The sequence below is a fragment of the Lynx rufus genome, unplaced genomic scaffold, assembly GCF_022079265.1.
Source record: "Lynx rufus isolate CCGP_SWC_20201006 ecotype Redwood Valley unplaced genomic scaffold, mLynRuf1.p SCAF_2, whole genome shotgun sequence".
Lineage (NCBI taxonomy): Eukaryota > Metazoa > Chordata > Mammalia > Carnivora > Felidae > Lynx > Lynx rufus.
This window is the reverse complement of record NW_025814834.1, coordinates 155,502,493-155,513,083: the sequence shown is the minus strand read 5'-3', so window position 1 is coordinate 155,513,083 and position 10,591 is coordinate 155,502,493.

Genomic DNA, 10,591 nt, shown 5'->3' with positions numbered 1-10,591 from the left:
TTTGGCTATATTTATGATTAAAGTTATTTACTATTGATTCCATCATTTTGGTTACTAGTTTCCTGAATTACCTGCCTTTTCTCTCTTTTTTTTTGCTTAGTTATACAAGCAATCTTGATTATACCTGAAATACTTTGCATGATACAATTTAGCAGGTTTGGATTCTGTTGTGTTCTCTTAAAGGGTATTGAATTGTGTCCCTGCAGTCAATTAAATTCCTGGGTGATAGTCTTAATTTTTTCAGGCTTGATTTTATTCTTTGTCACAGTAGGTCTATTTTATTTTCGCTATTTGTCCCAAGGCATGGCCCTTACACCAGGAGGTGGTTGTTCTAAAGTTTGGCCTCTCTAGGCATCTTGGCTGAATGTGCAAGGTGCTAAGCCAGGTTTCTTTACTCTGGCTGATAAAGAACTTTCCCATCACCCATGTAATCTATAGCTGGTCTAGGCCTCAGCCAGTCTCAGTAAATATTTATGCCTTTCAGACTCATGCCCTGGGCGTATGTAACCTGTCTTCAGCCAACAACTCAGAGGGAGCCCCGACATAGATTTCTGGGCCATGTCCATCTACACAGCTCCCTGCTCTCCACACACAACACAGCACTTCCGAAGTCTTCAGGTCTTCTCTCAGCTCAGCAAGACTACCATGCTTGCGTTAGATTCCAACACTCTGTGCATGGTTAGAAGACTAGCCTTGTCAAAGAACCAGGGATAACTGGGGCTCATTTCCTTTCTCTCAAGGATCATAATGCTACAGTTCTATTATCTGATTGTAGCTGTCTCATAATTTTGGTTAGTTCTATAAATTGTTTAGGGTGAGAAAAAAGGTATAGTGCTAGTTACTCATCATGGTCTTATTTATTTTATTTTAAATTCAGGAATTTAACAAAACAAACAAGCAAAGGAAAGACACACACAGAGAAAGAGAGAAGCCAAGAAACAGACTCTTAACTATAGAGAACAAACACCAAGGGGAGGTGGGTGGAGGGATGGTTGAAATAAGTTCTGGGGATTAAAGAGCACATTTAACAATGATAAAAATAAATAAATAAAATAATAAAAAATCAGAAGTTTAAAAAAATAGGAGAGAGCCATTGAAACAAATCTCTACACACACACAAATATATATATGTGTATACATACATACACACACACATATATATATACACATATATATACACACACACACTAAATACTATATATAATTTATCTCATTCATGTGTATGTTAGTATTTGATAAGTAAATATATATTATATAATTTATTTTCATAAGTTTAAGACCAATATATGTGTGTGCACTACATACATATGTACTAGAATTAGTATATAGGAATGATCACTGTGTGATCCTAGCAATACCTGCATGTAAACATCTCATCATTTTGGCACTTAGAGTAAAATGAGACAGGGAGAGTAATTGCTTCTTCATACTGTATGGTTGTCTTTTTTCCCCATCTGACTCATTTTCAATGATCAAATTCTGTATTCTGTTTCCATACATGTTACATATTGACTCACTTCAGATTGAACACTAATTAATAAATTAGCTGCCAGAAATTCATGTTTCTGTCTCTCAATTTCAATGTCTCAATTACAGCCTTTGTTAACTATATTTTTATAATTCTGCAGTTTGTTTTCTGTTTGCTGTGTCACATGGTCTCACAAATGCTAAAGGTATATCTCTGTCCTATTCAATATATTTACAGTAGCTGGATTATGGAAATATTTTCTAGATCTCTCCAGATTTGGGGAAGAGGTGAAAAACTTAAATCACCTTGCTACCTAGAAAGACATCCCTAGTCCCTTAGCTCCAGTACCCAGAATGCACTTCACTCTATTTCCACAGCTGTTTTCACTTTACACAGGCAAAATGTTCGCCTTCACTTTGTCCCATTCCCAGATGCTCCTGCCATGGTTTCCTTATAAACTGACTGCTAGCTAGACTCCCTGAAGTCTATTTTAATCCTCATTATATAAGCAGTGAGGGTGACCTAAGAAGAATGTTCCCAGGCTTAGACATAGTTGATAGTCTGCAAATTATTCTTCAAAAAAATGTCGTGTCCTACTATGGATCAGTCATAGGTTTAAGTGCTGGAGATACAGTGATGAAAAAGGTTTCTGTTTGTAAGGGTTTTGCATTCTTGGTGAGGTGAAGACAGTACTGAAGCTAATTGCATACATGATCTATGTCAATGCAGGTAAGTTCCATAAAAAGTTACACAACAGAGTAAATAATTGGACAACTCTGGGGAAGAAGGGAAGCTATTTGAGAGGTGATCTACTCTGGTTCTCTGATGATCTTTCTTAGGGAGGTAGTTGTCACAAGAGAGCTCTGGCGCTGGGAATCAGATCATCTGTGACGAAGCTTGGGGTCCACTCACAGTACTGTCACCTACAGCATGTATTTAACCTTTCAGACCCTCAGTTTCTTCCTCTGCAAGTAGTTTCTTTGCTCTGAAGCACATCCTTCTTCCCCAGGTCTCTTGTTTTCTTGATTTTGTCATTTTTCTATCTTGCAATGTTTCTTTAATATTCCCTATTGGCTCTTAGAAGAGTTTTTCAAATGTTCCTCCAATTTACTAATTTGTTTCTCTGTTGAACTTATCTGCATTATTTTCCTATTCCTGCTGTAACCAGTTACCACAAACTTAGTGGTTTAAAGCAAGACAAATTTATTATCTTATAGTACTGAAATTCAGTAGTCTGAAAGGTATCTCAGTGAGCTAAATTCAAGGTGTGCAGGGCTGTTCTTTGAGGGTATATTTTTTTCCTTGACTTTTCCAGCTTCTGGAGGCTGCCCACATTCCTCAGCCTGTGGCCTTATTCGTCAATCTTCAAAGCCAGTGACATTGGAATGAGTCTCCCCCTGAAATCTCTTGCATTCTCCCTCTTCTGCATCCCCCTTTCACATTTAAGGATCTTTCTGATTACAATGGGCCCACTTAGATAATCCAGAATAATCTTACTATTTTAAGGTCAGCTGATTAGCAACCTTAATTACATCTTCAATTGCAATTCACTTTGTCATATAACCTAACATATTCAGAGTCTGGAGGTTAGAAGATAGACATCTTTAGAGGGAGGTGAACATTATTCTGCCCACCTCACAGTTTTTCTGTTTTTCTTGTTTTTAGCTTTAAATATATGTATGTGTGTGGGGGGAGGGGATTACACTTGGCTTTTATTTATATTTTTTTATCTTGCTTCATATTGATAGAACTATACTGGGCCATCATCAACCAAGATATGGTTTCTTTGCAGTTTACTTTATTACCCTGTTCTGTCTTGTTCGGATGAGGTTGCACCATAAAAGATCTGTCATATAAATGTTGAATTTTTAAAAGACAGCTAGTGTCAGTATATACACTATAAAAGAGGTTTGATCTTCATTTTAGATTTCTTGTCTGTCATTGTAAATAAATCATATTTGTTAATAGACAGTTTGAATTTATTGTTATTGCAAGGTATATACATAGGACATCATACTTCCATAAAACATTCTAAGATAGTTATAAGAATCTTTTAGGGTAGGAGTTAATTTTCATCTTTAAGTTCTTCACTCTTATCAAGGGTCTGGCATATACAAGGGTCTGGCATATACAAAGTCAATAGCTATTGAATAAATAAATAAATTGGGGTTAATTTCATATCAACCCTAAAAAATACCATGGGATGAGAAGAAGAAACATATTTTCAAGTGTTTTTTATAATTGATAGTTGTCAAAACAGTATTATAAAGTGTGAAATGTGTCAAAGTTCATAATATGTTATATATTTATCATTATTGATTAATTTGGTGATCTGTATTACAAGCTATCAATACCATTTAGTGTATATTATTTTATTCTCTGGTGTCAATTTTATTTTGTGAATTAATTTTGCTTTTCACATAATCATCTGGTTATTTTGCCATTATGTAAACATAGACTTTTTTTTTTCCTTTGGCCATCCAAGTTCCCTTTGTTTGCCGGGAAAGGAATGCATAGGACCCCTTCAGAGGAAGAAATGGAAACAGCTGTCCTACACAGTGCTGGAGCCAACTTGGGTCTTTTTAGTCCAGTGATATTCTGGGCAACTCATGCACTAAACTGGAAGACTTTATTGATCTTCATATACCTATTTTTAAGAACAATGCATTACACGTATAAAGTCCTCATTTTATTTTTTCATGGTAAGTTTCATGAAAGCCACCCGAAAATTTACAGTGAGGTGGAGATTACCATCAGAAAAATGTATTTTATTCTCTCTCTATGCCAGACTACTAGAGCTATTTCTCCACAGCAGTTTTCTCTTCTGAATCTGAACAGCAGCAAGGTGAGTAATTATTAGAAGCACAGCAAGTTCCTGGATGCAGCTCGTGTAGTGAAGAGCTTATTCTAAGGCATTCAGTTGCATGTAGAGAGGAAAAGAATTTCCAAAGCAAGCAAATATCTTTGAAGAGTTTAGACCCCTAAATTGATCTCAAAGCAACAAATTTAGCTGCTTATAATTCTCTTTGGAAAGTACAATATGGGCTGCTCCATATATATGATACAGCAACCATTTTTTTCCAGAAAGATGGCTAGCTACATAAAGACTCAAGTTCCAGATAGAAATAAAACATTTTCCTAGTTATGCACAGAACATTAAACCTAATGTTAATGATTAGAACTTCACTTATGAATTATAGTCAAGGGAAAAATTCGTTTAAAAAAAGCGTACATCATTTATACACAACTTTTCTGTACCTTTCTTGAAAAGCACTTACTGATTCATTAAGTTTTCTCTTTTTCTTTCTTTCCTGTCCCTAAGTGGCCAGCTCTCAGCTATGCATGTGGAAAGGCAACCTTAAAAAGAAGAGGGCTATGACGAGATTTGTTTCAACGTATAGTATTGTACAAGAAGACCAGAAAATCGGGGTTGCATGAGGACCAAACCTAATTTGCTCTCAAGCATTTAGATTATATAACTATTTATTATAACTACCAATAAGAAACTGGACTCTAAAGGGTACAGTGCTTTCTAAAACATAACTATTTGTGGTCAGGGTGATTTATTTGCTTTCATTTCTTATTTATCTTTCAGATGCTTTAATCACATGGGTGCTTATACTTTTTCCAGGTCAGGAGTTTTAATTGCCATTTATACCGTAGCATTAGCAAATAACTTTATACTGTTTATTTTTGCATGACACATGACCTTCAGGACATGGATGGATGTCTTTTGAATCTATTGAATGCCTGAATAAGATGTACATTTTTCTGTATACATAAGGAAATAGTTTGATTGAAGAATATTATTACCAAGACTATGAAGAGATATGAAGACAAATATGACATTATATTTCCCTTATGTCATTAGTCTTTACTTCATAATTTCATTTTCTAATCTATTGCCTCACTCCCCTTTCCTGGGAGTAGGACTGAAAAATCCAAAAAAGGGATTTGTTTGCACTATAATGTTGAACTTTGGAAGCAGAACTTTAGGGAATAGACTGATGATGAGTCATTCACTGCAATATAAAATATCATACGGAGAGTTAGAATAATGCAAGCGACAGCATTAACTTTCAACTCAAACTATGTTCTAAAATTATTCAGACCAGAACATGAAAAATGCAAAAGAATATTCTAGAAGTCCTGTTCAGTGTCATCGATGCAGAACGTGTTGTGTGTGTGTGTGCATGTCTGTTCTGATTGTATATTTCTATCAATACTAAAAATGCTGCTGGGATTCACTTAACTACTGGATGTCAGTGTTGCTCCACTATTAAAAAAAAGAAAAAAAATCCAAAATTCCTTACAAAGGAATATGTTAAAACTTTGGATTTATAAAAAAAAGGATTAAAGGTTTATTAAAAGAGTTTTTATCTAGTCTCCTTATTTTATTTAGTTTTCTTTTTCTTGCATTAATAAAATTAGTTTAATCCATCTGAGGTTTGAATAATTAATAAGATTTAAAAATATTTTCTCTGTAGGTGTTTTAATTCACATATTAGAAAACACTGAAACTAGATGAGGAGAGATGAAATAATGCCTCTAAATATTTATCTATGAATCTACCTTTGTAGTACATTTCACAACACTGTTTTCTAAATTTTTTTTTTTTTGGCTGGGAGTGGATTTTAAACTACTCTAAAGAAAACATCTGAGATATGTCATGACAGCTACCATGATCAAATCCACGATCTATGAGATCATGACCTGAGCCAAAGTTGAATGCTCAACCAACTGAGCCACCCAGGTGCCCCTGAAAGTAAACCTTAATACATATGTGTTTTATGTTTTCCAAACAAACATTTTGCTTTTAAATATTATTTTTTACAGTTAAAATTTTTGACATACTCTATAGCAGTGTTTCTCAATCTTTTTCATTATTGTCTGTGAAAAGAAATTACTACAACACTAACAAAAAAATATTAAACACTTAGGAATTCATAGATTTGAGCTATGGATGGACAAAACTATGTCAATATCTAAGGTTTGTTTTTTTTTTTCACCCTTCCAGGACAGTATTTTCCCTGGGTCAATTTCACCTCTATTGAAAATCCCTATTTTACAGTGATAATCACATATCTATTGCCTCAAGACAGTTATTTTTTTCTCAAGCTTTACCTTTTAATTTAGAATAAAGATGACTAATTGATTAACACAATTACTCTTATTATTTTTGTTTTCAAAGACTAATCTAGTGCAATAATTAAAAAATAAAATTAGTTATTGATTATTACTTAATGGTTATTTTGCTCACTTCAACAGGCTATTTTCAAATGTTTCGATTTAGCCACCACAAATCTCTCATAAAAAAAACCATACATATATACATACATACATACAAATAGAAAAACATTACTAATTTAAAATATAAAATATTTGCTTTGCGGAACGCCTCCTTCCTTTCCAACACCCCCCCTCTTTTCCTTAAATTATGTGACTGTATGGTCTAAAAGTCACACATAATATATTCTTGTCAATGAATGTATTCAGAGATGATTTTCCCAGGACTGTAGCCTCCATCTGTGTTCCTATTAGCATTTATTTCCTTTTCTAACACAAGTCATTTCAAGAAAGGGAAATATGTTATATTTTCAAGCAAATGACACTTGTAAATGAAATAAAAATCCTCAGGGATTTTTGACTTCAAAGTGTGTAAAGGCCAAAAGTGGTTATTGGATTACTATATATATGACTACTACATATACAAATGATTTAAAAGCAAATTTATTTTAAAAAGATACCATGTGCTGAATTTGGTTTCATAGAGCAAATCACTTTATATAACTGCCTTCAGGTAAAAATATAGAAGAGTTAATAGTTCTTAACACCTTTCAAATAATTAGCCAACTAAAAATCCATTCTTATCTCTTATCATTAGAGAATTTCCAATCATTAAAGTACTGTGGAGACTTTTTTTTTTATATGAAATTTATTGACAAATTGGTTTCCATACAACACCCAGTGCTCATCCCAAAAGGTGCCCTCCTCAATACCCATCACCCACCCTCCCCTCCCTCCCACCCCCCATCAACCCTCAGTTTGTTCTCAGTTTTTAACAGTCTCTTATGCTTTGGCTCTCTCCCACTCTAACCTCTTTTTTTTTTTTTTCCCTTCCCCTCCCCCATGGGTTCCTGTTAAGTTTCTCAGGATCCACATAAGAGTGAAACCATATGGTATCTGTCTTTCTCTGTATGGCTTATTTCACTTAGCATCACACTCTCCAGTTCCATCCACGTTGCTACAAAAGGCCATATTTCATTCTTTCTCATTGCCACTTAGTACTCCATTGTGTATATAAACCACAATTTCTTTATCCATTCATCAGTTGATGGACATTTAGGCTCTTTCCATAATTTGGCTATTGTTGAGAGTGCTGCTATGAACACTGAGGTACAAGTGCCCCTATGCATCAGTACTCCTGTATCCCTTGGGTAAATTCCTAGCAGTGCTATTGCTGGGTCATAGAGTAGGTCTATTTTTAATTTTCTGAGGAACCTCCACACTGCTTTCCAGAGTGTGGAGACTTTTTTAAAGAAGAAAGTATTTAAAAATAAAACAAGCCTTTAATACTACTTACTATATACCCCTAATGAGTGATTCAGTATATATTTCAGTTGATTTAATAATGACAGCAGACCCCTGATTTATTCTATTTAGTTACTTCATGAGAATTAATACTATGATTATTCCAAAACATACGCAAATGTAAAGCTATATAAAAACTAAACTGTTAAGCTGTTTATAATTTTATTTGTTTTGGAAATGAGAATTAAAACAGTTAACTCTGTATATTTTTTCAATTTGTATTTAAATTCTAGTTAGTTAACATATAGTGTAATATTGGTTTCAGAAGTAGAATTCAGTGATTCATCATTTACATAGTGCACTTACCCAGTTCTCGTCACAAGTGCCCTCCTTAATATCCATCACCCAATTAGCCCCTGCCCCCCTCCTCCAGCAACCCTCAGTTTGTTCTCTATACTTAACAGTCTCTTTTCTGGGTTGCATTGGTTTTTTTCCCCCTCATATTTATCTGTTTTGTTTCTTAAATTCCACATACTTGTGAAATCAAATAGTATTTGCCTTTCCCTGACTTATTTTTCTTAGCATAGTACACTCCAGCTCCATCCATGGCATTACATATGGCAAGTTTTCATTCTTTTTTATGGCTGAGTAATATTCCATTATATTAGTGATCTATATATGTATATGTATGTATACATACGTATGTATATATATGTACATATGTATATATGTACATGTGTATATATATGCATGTACATATATATACACATGTACATATATACATATATCCATATATATGTGTATATATATATATACGTGTATATATATATATATATATATATATATGTTATATATCACTTCTTCTTTATCAATTCATCAGTCAATAGAAGAGCTCTTTCCATAATTTGGTTATTATTGATAATACTGCTATGAACATCAGGATGAGTGTGCCCCTTTGAATCAGTATTTTTGTATTCTTGGTGTAAGCACCTATAGTGCAGTTGCTGAGTCATAGAAAATTTTAACTTTTGAGGAACCTCCATGCTGTTTTCAGAGTGGCTGCACCAGTGTGCATTCCCACCAACAGTGCAAGAGGGTTCCCCTTTCTCTACATCCTTGCCAACACCTGTTGATTCTTGTGTTCATTTTAGCCATTCTGAAAGGTGTGAGGTGATATCTCATTGTGGTTTTGATTTGTATCTCTCTGATGATGAGTGATGTTGAGCATCTTTTCATGTGTTTGTTAGCCATCTGGATTTTTTCTTTGGGAAAGTGTCTATTCATGCCATCTGCCCATTTCTTAACTGGATTATTTGTGGATTTTTGAGGTGTTGAGTTTGGTAAGTTCTTTATGCATTTTGAATACGAACCCTATATCTAATATGTCATTTGCAAATATCGTCTCCCATTCCATTGGTTGCCTTTCAGTTCTGTCGATTGTTTCCCTTGCTGTGCAGTTTTTTTTTTTATCTTGATGAAGTCCCAATAGTTAATTTTTGTTTTTCTATCCCTTGCGTCCAGAGATGTGTCTAGTAAGAAGCTGCTCCAGCTGAGATCAAAGAGGTTGCTGCCTGTTATTCTCTAGGATTTTGATGGTTTCTGTCTCAAATTTAGGTCTTTCATCCATTTTGAATTTATTTTTGTGTATGGGGTAAGAAAGTGGTCCAATTTCATTCTTTTACATGTAGCTGTCCAGTTTTCCAGACGCTATTTGTTGAAGAGACTGTCTTTTTTCCATTGGATAGTCTTTCCTCCTTTGTCAAAAATTAATTGACCATATAGTTGTGGGTCCATTTTTGGGTTTTCTATTCTATTCCATTGATCTGTGTGTCTGTTTTGTGCCAAAACCATACTGTTTTGATGACCACAGCTTTGTAATATAGCTTGAAGTCCAGAATTGTGATGCCTCCAGCTTTGCTTTTCTTTTTCAAGATTGCTTTGGCTATTTAGGGTCTTTTGTGGTTCCATACAAATTTTAGGGTTGTTTGTTTTGAAAAATGCTGGTGGCATTTTGATAGGGACTGCATTAAATGTGTAGATTGTTTTGGGTTGTATAGACATTTTAACAACATTTTTTTCCCAATCCATGAGGATGAAATGCTTTTCCATTTCTTTGTGGTGTCTTCTTCAATTTCTTTCATAAGCTTTTTATAGTTTTCAGAATACAGATTTTTACCTCTTTGGTTAGGTTTATTCCTACGTTTTTGGTGCAATGTAAATGGGATCACTTCCTCAATTTCTCTTTCTGCTGCTTCATTGTTGGTGTATAGAAATGCAACAGATTTCTGTGCGTTGCTTTTGTATCCCTTGACTTTGTTGAATTTGTGTATTAGCTCTAGCACCTTTTGGAGTCTTTCAGGGTTTCTACATAGAGTATCATGTCATCTGCAATAATGAAAGTTTGACTTCTCCCTTGTCAATTTGAATGTCTTTTGTTTTTCCTTTTTGTTGTGTGATTGCTGAGGCTAGGACTTCCAGTACTATGTTAAATAAAAGCGGTGAGAGTGGGCATCCCTGTCTTGTTCCTGAACTTAGAGGAAAAGCTCTCAGTTTTTCCCCATTGAGGATGATATTAGCTGTGGGTCTTTCATA